At 47.4% G+C, this 18,663-nt stretch overlaps 1 protein-coding gene across 2 annotated transcripts in view; it reads left to right on the forward strand.

Annotated features, from left to right (window-relative positions):
- Window positions 1-9,216: 9,216 nt before the first annotated feature.
- Window positions 9,217-18,663, forward strand: part of LOC141127122 (probable tRNA methyltransferase 9B) — a 53,367-nt gene continuing 43,920 nt past the window's right edge. The window contains exon 1 of one of the 2 annotated variants that reach the window (XM_073613329.1): window positions 9,217-9,397. The gene's annotated coding sequence lies outside the window, so the exon portion shown is untranslated. The remainder of the gene's footprint in view (window positions 9,398-18,663) is intronic. The other variant, XM_073613328.1, reaches the window with a different exon arrangement.

Consider the following 18,663-nt stretch of genomic DNA (forward strand, 5'->3'; position numbering starts at 1 on the left):
CCAGAGCACAAACACACATGCGTCTATATCAGCAGAACAGTGGACGGTGTCAGTAGAGAGGAAATTGGTGTCAGTATTTTTTTTTTATTATTTTCTAAATTATTTTTTACAAAATTATTTTTTATTATTTTTTTTAGGAGCCCATTGGGGACTTTGGTGAAATACCAAGGGTCTAAACAGAGAGAAAGGGACTGAGGACAGAGCTCCCCCAGTCCTTCTCCCTGAAGCCTCAGCTGCACTGGACAGTGAACACATGGAAAGTGCTCTGTGCTGAGTGGCTTCCTGTTCATTCACAAACTGAAGCATAGTAAACACGGTTCCAACAAAAGATTTCCTTACTTTTTATATTATTAGCCAGTATCTTTTTCATATGGGCTATTCCTGTATAACGATTGCAAGCTTTTAATGAATGTACAAAGCCGAGTGCTGCATATGCAGCACTCGCCTTTGTACATTCATCAAAAGCTTGCAATTGAGAAAATATCAGTGATAATTCACAGCTGGTCCTATATGGAGCAAATTTCATCCAGTTCCTGATGAACTGGACAAAATTTGCTCCATAGGTGGCCCTATCAACACCCACCTGCCTGACTCCTTTGATTAAAAAATAGAAGGAGCTCAATAGAAAATTATTGGCAGAGCAGCGCCTGAGAATTTCTACTATATCTCGACACAATGCCTGTCTGTGCAGCAACAATTGGCATTATTACCAGTGGCGGCCTGTAATGCAGGGAGCAGGGGCACTGCCCCCCTAATCCATGCGTCTAGCCCCCTAATCTACATGCAGGGCGCCAGATGCATGGATTCCAATTGGGTTTTTTTTTTTTTTTTTTTTAGATGCATGTGATTATAACCAGAGGCTCTAATAGGCTTCAAAAAAAAGGGCGGGCTCAGGGCGCAGGCCCACCCAGTTGTGTGACATTAGCAAATTAATATTCACTGTCGTCATCCTGATTCTCCTCCTGGCCAATCGGGAAGCGGGTCCTGAGACCCGTCACGAGTAGGAGGAGGGAGGAGAGGGGAAGCTCCAGGAGGAGGAGATGCCACCTGGAGGAAGCGCTGCCCGTGACCTGGTTGGGGTAAGTGTGGTGCGGATGAGCAGCCAGCAGGGTGGATTGTTTGCCCCCCCCCCCCCAAAAAAAAATATACCACCAGCCGCCACTGATAATTAGTAGCTTCAGAAGCTGGCGATTCTGTAAGTAATTTTATTTTCTCCAAGAAGTTGGTCACTCCACTGATATTGTGGTTGTATTGTGCTAATGAAAAGTACAATACACAGTAATGCATAAAGGTGTCCGTTTATGAAGCAGTGAAATCTATTCACTGCTTCATTCTCCGGCATTCACAGTGAAGATTTTTCTCCTCTGTGTGCCAGTTTATGAAGCTTTGTAGATCGCTTCACCTTTGGAGGAGTGAAGAGATCTACAAATGCTTTCAACAGTGGAGAAAGGCTCCTGATACTGGAATCTCGTGAGACTTTACGAGATTACAGCACCAGAAATACAGAGATGTCAGTTTATTAAGCAGTGATAAATTATCACCGCTCAATACACGGACAGACGGCGTGAATTACTGTTAATAAAATAATGAGTCCCCCTACATTATATACATATGTATACACACACACACATTATATATACATGTATATACACATACATTATATATATATACATATACACATTATATCATAGCTGCCAACTGTCCCGAATTTCCCGGGACATTCCCGGGACTTGGACTTCATTCCCGGATTTGTGGCGTCCCGGGAAATGTCCCGAAAAATTCGGTTCCGGTTTTTGAAACCGCCGCCGCCGCCGCTAGAGGTCGGCGGCCGGCGGAGACATTGTCTCCGCCGGCCGCCATTTTGTTGGAGTTCAGGAAGACGGCTGGGGGGGGGCTAGACGAAGCTTCTGCGTCGCCGCCCACCCCCTGCCCCGCTCCGCCTCGGCCCGCCCCGCTCCGCCTCGGCCTGCCTCGGCCCGCCCCGCCTCGGCCCGCTCCGCTCCGCCTCGCCCCGCCTCGACCCGCCCCGCCTCGGCCCGCCCCGCCTCGGCCCGCCCCGCTCCGCCTCGCCCCGCCTACCCCCCGCCCCGCTGCCAGTCTGTTATGGAAAGGGGCGGGGGTTCTAGGTGGGGGGTGAGCGCGCGCACCGCTGTGGGACACGATGTGAGTGGGGGGGGGCACAGGGGACACCTGATGTGAGTGGGGGGGGGCACTGGGGACACCTGATGTGAGTGGGGGGGGCATTGGGGACACCTGATGTGAGTGGGGGGGGCACTGGGGACACCTGATGTGAGGGGGGGGGCACTGGGGACACCTGATGTGAGGGGGGGACACCTGATGTGAGGGGGGGGGGCACTGGGGACACCTGATGTGAGGGGGGGGGGCACTGGGGACACCTGATGTGAGGGGGGGACACCTGATGTGAGGGGGGGCACTGGGGACACCTGATGTGAGGGGGGGGCACTGGGGACACCTGATGTGAGTGGGGGGGGCACTGGGGACACCTGATGTGAGGGGGGGACACCTGATGTGAGTGGGGGAGGGCACTGGGGACACCTGATGTGAGGGGGGGACACCTGATGTGAGTGGGGGGGGGCACTGGGGACACCTGATGTGAGTGGGGGGGGCACTGGGGACACCTGATGTGAGTGGGGGACACCTGATGTGAGGGGGGGACACCTGATGTGAGTGGGGGGGGCACTGGGGACACCTGATGTGAGGGGGGGGCACTGGGGACACCTGATGTGAGTGGGGGGGGCACTGGGGACACCTGATGTGAGGGGGGGACACCTGATGTGAGTGGGGGAGGGCACTGGGGACACCTGATGTGAGGGGGGGACACCTGATGTGAGTGGGGGGGGGCACTGGGGACACCTGATGTGAGTGGGGGGGGCACTGGGGACACCTGATGTGAGTGGGGGACACCTGATGTGAGGGGGGGACACCTGATGTGAGTGGGGGGGGCACTGGGGACACCTGATGTGAGGGGGGGGCACTGGGGACACCTGATGTGAGTGGGGGGGGCACTGGGGACACCTGATGTGAGTGGGGGGGCACTGGGGACACCTGATGTGAGGGGGGGGGCACTGGGGACACCTGATGTGAGGCGGGGGCACTGGGGACACCTGATGTGAGGGGGAGCTCCGCCGGGGACTCCTGATGTGAGGGGGGGCTCCGCCGGGGACTCCTGATGTGAGGGGGGGCTCCGCCGGGGACTCCTGATGTGAGGGGGGGCTCCGCCGGGGACTCCTGATGTGAGGGGGGGCTCCGCCGGGGACTCCTGGTGTGAGGGGGGCTCCACTGGGGACTTCTGATGTGAGGGGGGCTCCGCCGGGGACTCCTGGTGTGAGGGGGGCTCCGCTGGGGACTCCTGGTGTGAGGGGGGGCTCCGCCGGGGACACCTGATGTGAGGGGGGCTCCGCCGGGGACTCTTGATGTGAGGGGGGCTCCGCTGGGGACTTCTGATGTGAGGGGGGCTCCGCCGGGGACTCCTGGTGTGAGGGGGGCTCCGCTGGGGGCACCTGATGCAAGGACGGACTCTGCTCGGACATCTGAAGCAAGGACGGACGGCTGGTGGCAGGCGACGTGGCAGGTGACACGCTCAGGGATCCCACTGATTCTGCATTATGGTGAGTTGAATGATTTCATTTTATATTACAATGTAATAATAGAAATAATGCGCTTCAATCATCCTGACACCATAACAACCATGGTGCCGGGATGATTGAAGCATTAACACCAGGTGTTTGGAGTATCTTTATCTGCTGATTGTTAAACTTTCTAGAATACACATATTTTTATTGTGTAGGATCTGGGGCTGCTGTCCTGTCATTTCCGTCTCTCTCCCCCTCTCCCCCCCTCTCCATCCCTCATTCATTTCAGACTCTAACCACACCCTCTAGAGCCACGCCCATTTAAGCCACGCCCACAATTTCGCGTAAACCACGCCCATTTTTCGGCGCAGCGCGCTTCGCGCGCCGCACTTGTCTGTTTTTGATAGGCCACGCCTGCTGGTGAATGCCCCGCCCCCTAATTATTGGACAGCTCCGCCTACAGCCACAAAAGTGTCCCACATTTTTTTTTTACAATGTTGGCAACTATGATTATATGTATATATGTATATATATGTATACACATAAATATGACAGGGGGACATGCTTACAGTGTTGGGGGGTCTGAACGAGGCATAAGGAAGTTAAAAATCTTCCTCCTTCCCCCTCAGATCCCCCCAGATTTCCTCTTCACTCCCAGATTCACCACCTCTGAGCTGGTGAACCTGGGAGTGTGAATTCTGACTCAGATCACCAGTGAAGCGGTGAGATCACCGCTTCATAAACTGGCCCTTTCTGTGTCATTCAATGAGGATTCTCCGTGTGTAGAGATAATCGGAGGGAGAACAAGTTCAAACATGTTCTCCCCCGATTATCACTGTTTCATAAACTGTTTATGGACTGTGATCAGCGGTGATCCTCGGGATCACCGCTGATCACTGCTTCATAAACGGACACCAGAGTGTAGTACTCTGTGGGGTGTAAATAATTTAGTACAGCAAGTACTATTTAGCCTTGTACTGACGCCAACTGCGACGCGCATACCATGCATTCTGGTGCACTGTGTTAAAAAGAAAAAGGAGGGCAAATCTGTAGTTGCTACAAATTACTACAAAACTGTTCTTTGTTACATGGCCCTTTCCCTCTCTTGTTGAAATTGATGAGACTGCAACTCTGTGGCACCTTTTCCTGCTGACTTGTGAATAGAGATAAATGGATCAAATCTGCACCTTTCGGTTCACTGGCAAATCTGAAAATGGCAATACACAGTGTACAGTATATGTAATGCTGATATAATAAGCAGTGAAAAGTTTTCATTAATTGTCACATCATTATTTAAAGCTGACTACCAGGCAAAAAACTAAAAAGGAGTTAATGCACACACAATGAATATTCATAACACTTGGGGAATGATGCACATGTTCCTGAAGCAAACCGCATACAACTCAGACTGGACACTGAGGGGTTAATGTTTTAAGCTGAGGGTAGGTGACTGAGGCTTTAACGTTCATTCTGTGGTGGCTGATCACATGGAGGTTAATGTACATACACTGCAGTCTGGTCACTGATAGATTGTCATATACTACAGACTGATCACCAATGGGTAATGTGCATGTAGCGCCACCCTGAAGGAATCGCTTGGTAATTTTGGGTTCTTTGTTCTGCACCTCAATCCCAGGAACAACTTCAGCCCCTCTGGCACACCGGATTAAATAAAATCACTGCAGACACAAGGGCAAAGGACACCAGACTATAGCAAAGTAAGTGAGTATTTTACTAAGGATTTTTAATGCAACAAAGGAAAGCAATATCAATGCAAATAAATTCAACCTCAGACTTTGGTCTTAGAAAATATACAAAAGATATGCAATGCAAAGGAAGATCACAGGTATAAATGGGAAGAGAATGACCTTTCTGTGTCAGACTGCTCCCTTAAATCCCTGATGCCACAGGACCGGAAAGTGAACAGTGCAGTCTATAAAACAGCAATTTGTAAGAAATTCAATAATCAGTATCTGAGTAGAGTTCCCATTAATGTGCGCAGATATTATGCACTATGAGTCCTATGTGTTAACTATGAGTTAAGTGGGGGGAAGAAGAAGCGTGAAGGAGTCCTTGTAGTGTAGATGTCCAGAGTCTTTAGCTAGCTCAACAAGGGTCCAGGGGTATTTCTGTGCAATGGTGACCAGAAATAAAGAATAATATATGCAAAGTGTCACCTTTGGAAGCTCAAATATAAAGAGACGGGATAAAGGTGTCTGCAGGCAGTGTCTTTGTAGTGTGTACACAGGGTGGGCTTCTGCCTGCTCACCAGTCTTGATGATACCAAGGCTCAAAGGAATGACATGTCCTGGAACGGGTTCTTAAAGGATCTGCAGTCAGATGAGGGATGCCGGACTGGTGACCTGATAACCCAAAGATCCAGGGATGTGTGTATAGGTGGCACCAGGAGGTGCCCCGAGTGTCCACACAGCTAATGGAGTGTCTGCGACGGTTGACCTGCGTCCAACTTTGGAGCCTGCTGGCTGAGAGGGTCACCACTTTGCCTAGGCCACAATGTCTTCACACAATGGGCAAGCGGGAAGAACTCCTTCTCCTGAAGCTGATCATGGGTCTTCTCTCCCAGGTCGCCATGTGTCCTCTCTCCTTCCTGGGTCACTCTCCTCTGCTACTCAGCCTGCTAGGGGCCTGTAGTCTGCCTCCTGTGGATCACCCTGGGGCTGCTTGTCCCTGGGACTATATGTCCCAAGATGCTCCACTTCACTGATTGGTCCCCCTCTCTGGCCACTGGAGCAGGCAGTGGGGGGGTGGGGCTACACAGAGCCCTCTGTCTCTCTCTGGTCTCGCGTTGCTGAGAGGGAACGGGGAGTGAGCGGGGGAAGGAGACACTATCAGCCGCTCTGTCCCCCATGCAGTGGTGGCTGTGCACACTCTGCCCGCGAATTGGGCAGGAGAAGAAGGTCGGGCTCGGCAGAACCCCCCAATACATGCCTATAATGCAGACTGGTCACTAGGGATGAGTCAAACACCCCCCCCCCCCCCCCCGGTTCAGTTCGCACTAGAACATGTGAACAAGCAAAGACCATTAAAGTCTATGGGACACGAACATGAAAAATCAAAAGTGTTCATTTTAAAGGCTTATATGCAAGTTATTGCCATAAAAACTGTTTGGGGACCTGGGTCCTGCCCCAGGGGACATGTATCAATGCAAAAAAAAGTTTTACAAACGGCTGTTTTTTTCAGGAGCAGTGATTTTAATAATGCTTAAAGTGAAACAATAAAAATGAAATATTCCTTTAAATATCGTGCCTGGGGGCGACCTTAGTATGCCTGTAAAGTAGCGCATTTTCCCGTGTTTAGAACAATACCAAAGCAAAATGACATTTCTAAAGGAAAGAAAGTAATTTAAAACTGCTCGCAGCTGTAATGAATTGTCAGATCCCGGCACTATAGATAAAAATCATTGAAAAAAACAGTATGGGTTCCCCCTCCAGTCCATTACCAGGCCCTTTGGGTCTGGTATGAATATTAATGGGAACCTCGCACCAAAATTTATAAAACAAATGCGTGGGGGTCCCCCAAAATCCATACCAGGCCCTTCAGGTCTGGTATGGATATTAAGGGGAACCCTGCACCAATAAAAAAAAAAAAAATCGCATAGGGGTCCCCCCAAAATCCATACCAGGCCCTTCAGGTTTGGTATGGATTTTAAAGGGAACTCTGTGCCAAATTTAAAAAAAAAAATGGCGTAGGGGCCCCACCCAAAAACCAAACCAGACCCTTATCTGAGCACGCAACCTGGCAGGCCACAGGAAAAGGGGGGGGGGCGAGAGAGCGCCCCCCCTCCTGAACCATACCAGGACACATGCCCTCAACATAGGGAGGATGCTTTGGGGTCCCCCCCAAAGCAACTTGTCCCCATGTTGATGGGGACAAGTACCCTTACCAGGGGCTAAATGGTTCAGTGTGCAGGATCTAAAGTGTGGATACTACCAGATACCCATGCATTTGGATGACCGAGAAACGACGGCCTTCATCAGCCCCCTAGGGTTTTTCGAGTTTCCCACTTTCCAGAGACTGATGGAGAACACTGTGGGTGATATGAATTTGGTAGAAGTGCTAGCGTATCTTGATGATATCATCGTGTTTGGCAGAACGTTGGAGGAGCATGAAGTTTGGTTGGAGAAAGTTTTCCGATTACACACAGAGGTCCTGAAGCTGTCACTAGAGAAGTGCCAATTCTACCAGACTTCAGTCACGTATCTTGGGCATGTAGTGTCAGCCGAGGGAGTCACTACTGACCCTCAGAAGTTGGAGGCTGTTACTTCCATAGCGTTTGATGGCACAGTGGCGGCAATTGATGGGCACAGTGGCTGCGTTTGATTGCACAGTGGCTGCGTTTGATGGCACAGTGGCAGCGTTTAATGGCACAGTGGCAGCGTTTAATGGCACAGTGGCGGCAATTGATGGGCACAGTGGGAGCATTTGATATGGCACAGTGGTGGCAATTGGTGGGCACAGTGGCTGTGTCTGTTGGCACAGTGTCTGCGTTTGATGGCACAGTGGTGGCAATTGATGGGCACAGTGGCTGCATTTGATGGACACAGTGGTGGCAATTGATGGACACAGTGGCTGCGTTTGATGACACAGTGGGAGCATTTGATGGGGCAGTGGGAGCATTTGATGGGGCACAGTGGGAGCATTTGATATGACACAGTGGTGGCATTTGATATGACATAGTGGCTGCATCGGATGGGCACAGTGGCTGCATTTGATGGGCACAGTGGCGGCATTTGATGGGCACAGTGGCGGCATTTGATGGGCACAGTGGCTGCATTTGATGGTACAGTGAGGCTGAAATTGATGTGTTTTTTTAGAATTTTTCAGTTTGTTTGCGCCCCCCCCCCCCCCCAAACATTTTGAGCACCAGTCGCCACTGGCCTCCACTAAGGATGAGCTCCGGCGTGTTCACACACTCCACGTGCAGAGCCCGCCAGGAAGTCGACACAGCGCTGCGCTAATCACAGGCGGTGAGACATTTTCCTGATGTGCAGCTGCAGAGATTGGGAAATTCCTCACTGCCTGCGATTAGCGCAGCGCTGTGCCGACTTCCTGGCGGGCTTGGCACGTGGAATGTGCGAACACCCCGGAGCTCACCCTTAGCCTCCACAGTCACCAGATTTCAATCCAATAGAGCACCTTTGGGATGTGGTGGAATGGGAGTTACGCATCATAGATGTGCTGCTGACAAATGTGCAGCAACTGTGTGATGCTATCATGTCAATATGGACCAAAATCTCTGAAGAATGTTTACAACACCTTGGTGAATCTTTGCCATGAAACATTAAGGCAGTTCTGAAGGGAAAAGGGGGTCCAACCCGTTACTAGCAAGGTGTACACAATAAAGTGGCTGGTGAGTGTATATCCTTTTTGGTTATTGAGGAATATATTTAAGTGAAAGTTTGTGTGTCTGGAGTTCACTGTTAACATCGACAGATGACAAGTTTCATCTTGTCGGTGGACAGAAAAGTCAATTGTTTACATGGCAGGTATTGTGTAGCAGCACCTTTTGTCCCCCATCTCAGAGGAGTGGCTGTGTGGCTGATGAGTAAGCACAGAGGACATCAGAGGGGCCAGCCTGCGGAGGATCTGTCATGTCTCTCATTGGCTGCACACCCAGGACTTCCCCCTCCCCCACTGCCAGGTGAAGCAAAACTTTCATTCAGGTGGAATTTTGCTTCCTTTTGTTTGTTCCAGGTAGAAATCTCAGGCTGGGAGGATGTGTTCATTTCTGCCAGGACACAGAGGCTGATCTTTTCTTTATAACGCCACCAATCTTCATACAGGTAATGATTTACTATAGAACTTACTATAACAATCTAGGGGCGCTCTGTTACCCAGGGAGCCTGCTTTTCTTCTTACTTTGTTTAGTACATTGTTTGATTTGCAGCTTTTATAGGCCTATTGTTCTGCGGGCAAAAAAAAAAAAATACACAGTCCCTTTCTCTACAGTGCTGCAAAAAGGCCAGAAAGCACCCTGGTCATTCTGTGTCTCTTGGCTAACCTTTTAGCCCTTGGCCATCATCCTAGTTTGACATCTGTGCGTTTCTGCAGGCCACGTTTGCGCAGGCACAGCAGCGCATTTTATTTCAATGGGCTGCCGTGCCTGCGTTTCCTGCAGAAAAAGGTGCCTGCACCTTTTTGAAAACGCAGCCCGCAGGGAAATCATATGGTCATTTTGACCATGCGATTTCCCTGTGGTTCTTGCATGCGCACTGCGATCTTACATGCGCGGGGGTTCCATTTAGAATAAATGGCAGCCCTGCGCATTTTCTCAAAGCAGTGCGGGTGGGGGAATCGCTAAAATTCCTGTACCCGCACCCACATGCATCGGTGCAAACCTAGCCTTAAACCTGAACACACTGTTGATTACTGTCATTTAACAGTGCTTACCTGGCAAAACAGTTTTTCTTAAATAATACTAGAATTTTGTTTCCCTCTGCACCTCACTGTTCCAAGACACTACACTACACCTTAGGCTGGATTTGCAGCATTTTCAATTTGTTTAGCGCGCGTTGACGCGCTTGTGCTGACATGTTTTTTTTTTTTAATGTGTTACATTGCTGTCCGATATTTTTCCCCAGCGGGAGCCTAAGTACTTTTTCTTGTGTTTCTGTTGCTGCATGTTGTGATGCGTTGCAATGCGTTTAAATACAGTATGTAGTATTTAGCATCCAGCGCACATGAATGCAGCACATTGGTGTGAACTGGTCAGAGTAAAAACAACCTTGATTTCATTTTCATTGAAATGGGTCTGTGTTGAGCATTGCTGCCCTGTACAGGTCATGAGTCTGGCCAAAATAAGAATCACGATTTTTTTGCTTAGAATAAAAAGATCACGATTCTCGCAACGTAAAATTTTTCACATTATACAAAAAAAAAAAAAAAGGGCCAACTTTACTGGTAAGTTGTTTTTTTTTTTTTTTTTTTTTAATTCATTAAAGTAATTTTTTCCAAAAAAAATGAATTTGAAAGACCGCTGCGCAAATACAGTGTGACATAAAATATTGCAACAACCACCATTTTATTCTCTAGGGTCTCTAAAAATATATATAACGTTTGGGGGTTCTAAGTAATTTTCTAGCAAAAAAATGATTTTACTTGAAACCAACAATGTCAGAAAAAGGTTTAGTGGTTAAACTTCCCTCGTTTACACAGAAGTCTATTCCTTTGACAAATTGTTACAATGTTTATACTCAAGTTCCACTGCTAAAGAATGTTGTGATTCTTGGCAGACTGCACATTTTTTTTGGCTGTAGCAGAGCAGAGAGAATTCTTTGCATAAAAAAGAATTGTGAAACACTTTTGTCAAGATCGCAACGGGGGGAAAAAAAATCGCGATAACGATTCATGACGATTAATCATGCAGCTCTAGTGTAGTAGCATGTTCTGCACCTCTGCCATATAGTAACACATGGTTCCAATTCTTTCTTTAGCCGCTCCTTCTATAATAAGTTTATAAAGAAGGGATCTAATAACACCTTTTTTTTTGGGGCGTTCGGGTTCCCCTTAAAATCCATACCAGACCGAAGGCATGGGGTTCCCTTTTAAGATCATCAGAGCATAAGTCGCATGCCAAAGTTGGATCAGTTAAGACGATGAGTTTCACGGGTGCCAGTGTGAACCCAGCCTCAAGGAAAGTAAATTGAGTAATAGACTTTTTTGTCAGGTCAGCAGAGCCACCAAATGTTGTATTTTCAGCTGATATTCTAAAGTGTAAAGGAAGCTTAAAGCAGAACTAAACTCAAAGAAAAAACTCTTTATTCCAGGGATGTGGTGGTTAAATCCCTTAGACTGGGTTCACACTATTGTAAATTGGATGTGATGGGATTGTGACCGGCTCTCTGTGGAGCCGGTCACAATGGATCTCAGGAGTGGCTCCGGTGCAGATCACTCAGAAATTCAGGCTGAAATCAGACCTGAAGAGATGAACGGGGACGCACCGGACCCCTGCTGTGAGCCCCTCTGCGGTGGGAACCCAGCCTAAATCTTTTCCTACATCCAGGTGTCTGGTTTTTGGCCTCTTGATTGACTGGTCAGGAGAATGACATCCTCCCATGCATGCGCACAAGTGTCCATCATTCCAGTGCAGCCAGCTTGTGCCAGCAATGCATGCTGAGCTATACATGCACAACTCAGAGTGCATTCAATAGAAAACTGCAAGCAGGCAGTTAAGTGTTTGTTATTGCAGCAGAGACATAGCGTTGCGTACCTAGTAAGTGAGCCCGAATTGCAGAGAATGGCCTCTCTTACGCCTCCGACTTGAGGCCCCTGATAGGATAAACAGGAAGCACAGGAGTGTGGAGTGGTACGAGTGCCTGGCAGGATCAACAGCAGGTCAGTCCAGAGGTTCGGGAGATTCCTTGCAGAAGGTAGAAGGCAGGAAATGGCACAGCAGGCTGGTACCCAGAGCAGGCGGGATGGGTAGGCAGGTACAGCAGGCAGGGACTGGATCAGCGGAATGGAACCAGAAACAGGCTGGATCATCAAATAGGCACAGGCTGGAACTGGATCAGTAAACTGAAACCAGGAACAAGCTGGATCAGCAAACAGGCTCAGCAGGCTGGGACTGGATCAGCGGACTGGAACCAGGAACAAGCTGGACCAGCAAACAGGCTCAGCAGGCTGGGACTGGAGCAGCGGACTTGAACCAGGAACAAGCTGAATCAGCAAACAGGCTCAGCAGACTGGGACTGGATCAGCGGACTGGAACCAGGAACAAGCTGGATCAGCAAACAGGCTCAGCGGACTGGAACCAGGAACAAGCTGAATCAGCAAACAGGCTCAGCAGACTGGCACTGGATCAGTGGACTGGAACCAGGAACAAGCAGGATCGGCAAACAGGCTCAGCAGGGTGGGACTGGATCAGCTGACTGGAACCAGGAACAAACTGGATAAGGACTTGTGGAAGGTCAGGCAAGCCGGGTTGGTTATCAGGCGGGCAGCAGAGGGACCAGAGGAGCAGGAATAAGAGTAGTCTGACAGGCCGGGGGTCAGATGCAGGCGGATAGCAGGAATGGTCTTCAGGCGAGCCGGATCAACACAGGAACAGAATTTAGATAAGCAAGGAACACACGGAACGCTGTAGAACAGATAGCAAAGTTCACCTGTGTCAGGTTTAAATAGCCCGCCTGGCACTAATGGGCGTGCGCATGCGCATTGGCACCCGCTATCGCAAACCAGCAGGTCTGGATCGACTGTTGCTGGCAGGATCTTCCTGACACATAGCATGTCTCTTCTGTAATAAAAAGCTGCCTGCTTGTATTTTTTTTACTGGTTATGTTCAGTTCTGCTTCAATGGTGACCACATGTAACAACTGATACTACCGTTCTTCTCAGAATCCTTTATGATCAGATCTATGACTTGTCAGAAAGACGCATACTGTGTCAATCAAAATTATTCTGATCGTTCTGGTCAGAATTGTAAAACGATTGTAAAAAGTACATAACTCGATTGTCGGATTATCAAACAATCTTTTCAGTCTAAATAGTATAGTGTCCCCGCGCTGTGGTGTGCTCAAATTAATTTAAATGAAGTTTGACTGCTGCAAGAAATAGGTGTGTACTCCTTTAAGAATTAGTATGGGAAGTCCCTGCACTGTCTGTACTCAGTAAAATATATAGAATCATAAAAAATAGTCTACAATATCTATCATATAATCAACAATGTCTGCTATAACAAATGGAAAAAGGATAACAATAAAAGTTTATGTAGTCCTGCAATGACGCTCCCGGGGTAGAGTGAAATGCATTCAGTATGGAGACTTCCGGTGTCACCATTTCTTGGATTTCGGGAACGCAAATCGTGGATTGCACGGCGTTTTATATGCTCGTCATGAAAGACCAACATGCGAGTGGATATTATTTTATAATAAAACCTTTTTTAAACGATATCACGCCATGTATGCTCCATTTCTTATCCTATGAGTACATCTAACTATTGGGGACGTGTGGAAGAGGATAAAGACACATCTATGAACGATCGATTTCATCAGTACAGGTGATCTTTACATGGATAGCTGGTGAGTGATGACACACAGGGGAACACAGCACTTTCATCACCTTTTGCCATATATTATTGCACGGATTGCACTTTTAAAAGAACTTTAAAGGAATCATCGCAATATTGAAGAATCACAGCACTATATAAATTTTTATTTTTATGCTTTGTCATTTGTTCTAGCAGACGTTGTTCATTATACGGTAGATATTGTAGACCATTTTTTATGATTCTATATATTTTACTGAGCACAGACAGTGCAGTAACTTCCCATACTAATCTTTCCATCTAATCCAGATAGTAAATCTATTGACAATATGACTGTATATAAAATGGTTCTGTGTATGGTCACCATAATACAATTGCAATTATAGTTGAATCCTCGCTTTCAATAGGGGTTTTCAGTTTGCATGTAATCCCCTTATCTGTTCCTGATCCATCAATGCAGAGAAGTCTTTCCTTTTACAGCCACCCTGTGAACCAGATTCTCATCCATCTACTAGTATACACTGCTTGGTGGGGAAAAGCCATTATAAAGGACAATGATCTCAGATTTTATCTGGTAAAGCTTTTAATGAAACCTGGAAATACAAATCCTGGTGAAAGAACTGTAGGAGAATGGATGGGACATTCCATATAACCACTTCAGCCCCGGGCCATTTGGCTGGCAAAAGGCCAGGGCACTTTTTGCGATTCGGCACTGCGTCCCTTTAACTGACAATTGCGCAGTCGTGCGATGTGGCTCCCAAGCAAAATTGACGTCCTTTTTTACCCACAAATAGAGCTTTCTTTTGGTGGTATTTAATCACCTCCTGAGGTTTTTATTTTTTGCGCTATAAACAAAAAAATAGCGACAATTTTGAAAAAAGCACTTTTTTTTACTTTTTGCTATAATAAATATCCCCAAAAAATGTATTAAAAAAACATTTTTTTCCTCAGTTTAGGCCGATACGTATTCTTCTACATATTTTTTGGGAAAAAAATTGCAATAAGCATTTGAATGGTTTGCTCAAAAAAGTTAGTGTCCACAAAATAGAGGATAGTTTATGGCATTTTTATTAAATTTTTTTTTTTTTATACTAGTAATGCTAGTGATCAGCGATTTTTATCGTGACTGCGACATTATGTCGGACAGATCGGACACTTTTGGTGCTATTTTGGGACCATTCACGTTTATACAGCGATCAGTGCGATTAAAAATGCATTGATTACTGTGTAAATGTGACTGGCAGTGAAGGGGTTAACCACTAGGTGGCGCTGTAGGGGTTAAGTGTGTCCTAGGGAGTGATTCTAACTGTAGGGGGGAGGGGCTATGTGTGACAGGACACTGATCACCGCTCCCGATTACAGGGAGCTGTGATCAGTGTCACTAGGTAGAATGGGGAAATGCTTGTTTACATCAGCATTTCCCCGTTCTTCCACTCCGTGAGAAGATTGCGGGTATCCCCGTGGACATCGAGTCCACGGGACCCGCGATCACACTCGCGGAGCTCACAGCGTTCTTAAAGGGCAACGTACAGGTACGTTAATATGCCTGTACGTGCCCTCCTGCCAACGTCTTCTCCACATCTGTAGTACTGAATTATAAAGCTGGTCTTGAGAGCTCAGGCAAAAGGGGCAGAGAGCTGAAATTACACCCTTCAGAGCTCAGTGAGGAGAGCTCTTAGAGTTGATTGGAAGGAAGGGACACACCCCCCCTTCAGACAGCACACAGGAACAGAGCGGAGGCTGTCAATCTGCTGGAAATCCCTCTCCTGTGACCTTTATTCTCTTGGTGTCAGGAAAAGTTGGCAGAAGTGATTCTTGCTAATAGCAGAGGAACGAAGAAGCAGACAGAAATGACACGACGTGCTCTTAATTGAGACAAGTACACACTATAGAGGGATATGCTTTGTACATATTTTATGTCTGAGGTTTACAACCACTTGAAATAACAGCCGCACATCCTCCTGCCCACCCATTCCCATAAATTAGACAGTAATTAAAGAAGTTCTGCAACAACCAACTTGCACAAAATGCTGCTCTGGGCTCTCATTGGGTCTGACCTTGTGACTACAGAAGAAGGGGAGGATCTGAACTCTTCAGCAGAAATTATGTGCCTAAAAGTCAAAGCATTTGGTTATGTGACTGGCCGCTGTGGGAGCCTGAAGCAGTATTGTCTACAAGATGGGTATTCCAGAATGCCTGTTGCCATTTGATTTCAAACTCCAGGCTAACTACACAACTGAAATGCAAATAAGGAGCTGATTTCCCTGCCAAAGGATTTTCGTTTTATGTCGGTTCACACAGCATAGCCAGATGGATGACACTGCTTACTGTTAAAGATTATCTGTGGGCAAAATTTCAAATCATATATTCATTTTCACATTGTAGTTCAATTATTTCTTAGTCGATTTTTAGGTATGCTGTTTGAATGGGAACACATAACAAACGGTGGGGGTTCTAAAATTTGGCTTCAAAATTGGAAATAAGCTTAAAGGGTTGGGTGAGCAGTTAAGACCCCTTTCACACTGGAGGCGTATTCAGGCGCTTTAGCGCAAAAATAGCGCATGTAAAGCGCCTGAAAAATGGCTCATCTGCAGTCCCAGTGTGAAAGCCCGAGTGCTTTCACACTGGGGCGCTGCGCTGGCAGGACGTTAAAAAAAAGTCCTGCGAGCAGCATCTTTGGGGCGCTTTAGGAGTGCCTCTAAAACTAGCGGACACGCTGTGAGTGTGAAAGAGCTCTGAGTGTTGGGGCATGTTACAGTGGTTCCTTAGGCTTCCATACTAAGTATTCCCTCCCAATCAGCAGCTTATAACCCTTCCTAATAATAAAAAACTCAAGCAAAGAGGTGCTGGAGGTGGAGAATAGGGTGATAACTCTCCATCTGTCCAATGCATTTGGTTATGTGATGTGATACATTGTCTTTTGGAGGGGTGGAATGGCAGTGACTGCTGTAAACATTGTTCTTAAAGCAGAGCTCTGCTTGTTCGCACCCTCCACTGCCACATTTGGCACTTTTTGGGGGGGAGCGGATACCTGTCAAAAACAGGTACCCGCTTCTGAGTAAGATCGCCACACAACAATGCGGTGATCTGCGAAATTTCGGGCCCCTCCTCTTTCACACCCTGCTGCCTTCTGGGAGACACACAGGTCCCAGAAGACAGCAGGACCATTCAGAAAACTCAGCACGACTCGCACTTGCACAGTAGGAACATAAGGCTTCACTTCCAGTTTCCCTTAGTAAGGATGCCAGCACCTGCACCCAAAGCCGATGGATAGATCAGCTAGGTCTGCCGACATCGCGGGATACCTCAATAGGGAAGTGTCCTTATATCAAAAGTCAGCAGCTACAGTATTTTTTTAATACAGGCTGGAACTCCACTTTAAGTATCTGTGATTCATTTGAGGTTCTGTTATTAACAGAGAAGTATGGGTTTGGGGGAAAAAAAAAGTATACTCCCCTAGGTGGATGCAGCATCTGTCCCCCCGCCGGCTCTAAGACCTGAGCAATCAAACCCCACTGATCACTCAGTTTTCTGTCTTCAGAGAGTAGTGTCTGTTAGTCACTGGCTGTTGGATAGCAACATGGTCTAATGTCATGTTTCTGGAGTTTTACTTCCTGGTTGATACAGCCAGGTGGCCTAAGTTGGAAGTTGCAAGTTGACCCAGCAGGGTGTTGATTCATGCCCCCTGGCAGGGGAGTAGAGCTTGGCTCCAGAACACCTGGTGTGATAAAGATTGGAGTGCTTGATTAACAAGTCTGCAAAAAAAGCTTCAAAGAGAGCCACTGCTGCCAAGATGACTGATGGGTTGAGCTACAGAAGATCAAAGACCAAGATGTCTATGAAGATTTGACCCAGGTCGGACAGTGACATTCATGGACAAACACTGCCCCCTAGTGGACAATACAGCATGCTTCCTTGAGAATGGACAGGTATTAGAAGGACTACCTCTTGGCAATACCTCATTGGACAGAAGGATGGTGGGGGTGGTTACGAATGGGTCTGGATGAATTTGTAAATTCAGGAAGCAGTTCGTCCCCTTATCGCTCCTGGCTTGTGCCTGAGCTTCATGGCTATCTCTTTAACATCTGAGCCTAGCCCGATGATACAAAGCCTCACAGAGAGCCTTGTGATAAGTATCTTTGATATTCTCATATGACGTGTTTTGTTAATATGTTTGTAATATTCTTTTAATACTTACTACTTTAATACTAGTGTTTAGTGTATTCCTATTTTCTTGGGGAATAAATAAGACTTTGTTATTAAGCCGTGTGCTTGGTTTCATAGCTAACCTTGTATTATTGTGATATCAATAGTAACGTGGTCAGAGTTTTAATAGACTAGCTAACTAGGGGAATAGACAAGTTAATACAGTACATAGGTACAACAATATTTATTGTACCATTTACAGGCAGTCCCCGGGTTACAAACAAGATGGGGTCTGTAGGTTTGTTCTTAAGTTGAATCTGTTTGTAAGTCGGAACAGGTCCATTTTTTAAGTGTAGCTCCAGCCAAAAAATCTATTTTTAAGCTTTTTGGATAGCATAGGGAAGAGTTATCACCTCTGTAACATTTGTTTTGCTGTCTGTGCCCCTGTTCATTGGATTTTGAAAATGTTGGGCTGTTAGGGAAACAAGGATTGGTGATAAAGCTTCAGTGGAGACATCTTTTTCCCATATTAACTCTTACAGGAGTGAATTTCCCTTCCTAGGGGTAGATTTCCTCTCACTTCCTGTTGTCTCTCGGTTTGTAAGTAGGAGTCGTTTGTAAATCGGATATTTGTAAGGGGACTGCCTGTACTTCACTGGCTCTCTGTTCTGCCCCTCCAGCGCTCACTGGAGCGCTAGGCTGTAGAGGAGGCAGGATCAGCTGGCTCAGGCTTTCAATGGCTTGCTGAGAGGCTGTGCCAGCTGCCAGTCCAGGCATCTGAGTGGATCCTGGCCATGGGGCCGGGATCTTTTCAGAGCCTGGACCGGCTCTGTGACAGCTGAAATGGGCCACAGGAGGGCAGAACGAATTGCACTGCTGTGATCCATAGGAGTACAGCCAAAAAAGCTTTGGCTATAC

This window comes from Aquarana catesbeiana, linkage group LG02, assembly GCF_042186555.1.
Source record: "Aquarana catesbeiana isolate 2022-GZ linkage group LG02, ASM4218655v1, whole genome shotgun sequence".
NCBI lineage: Eukaryota > Metazoa > Chordata > Amphibia > Anura > Ranidae > Aquarana > Aquarana catesbeiana.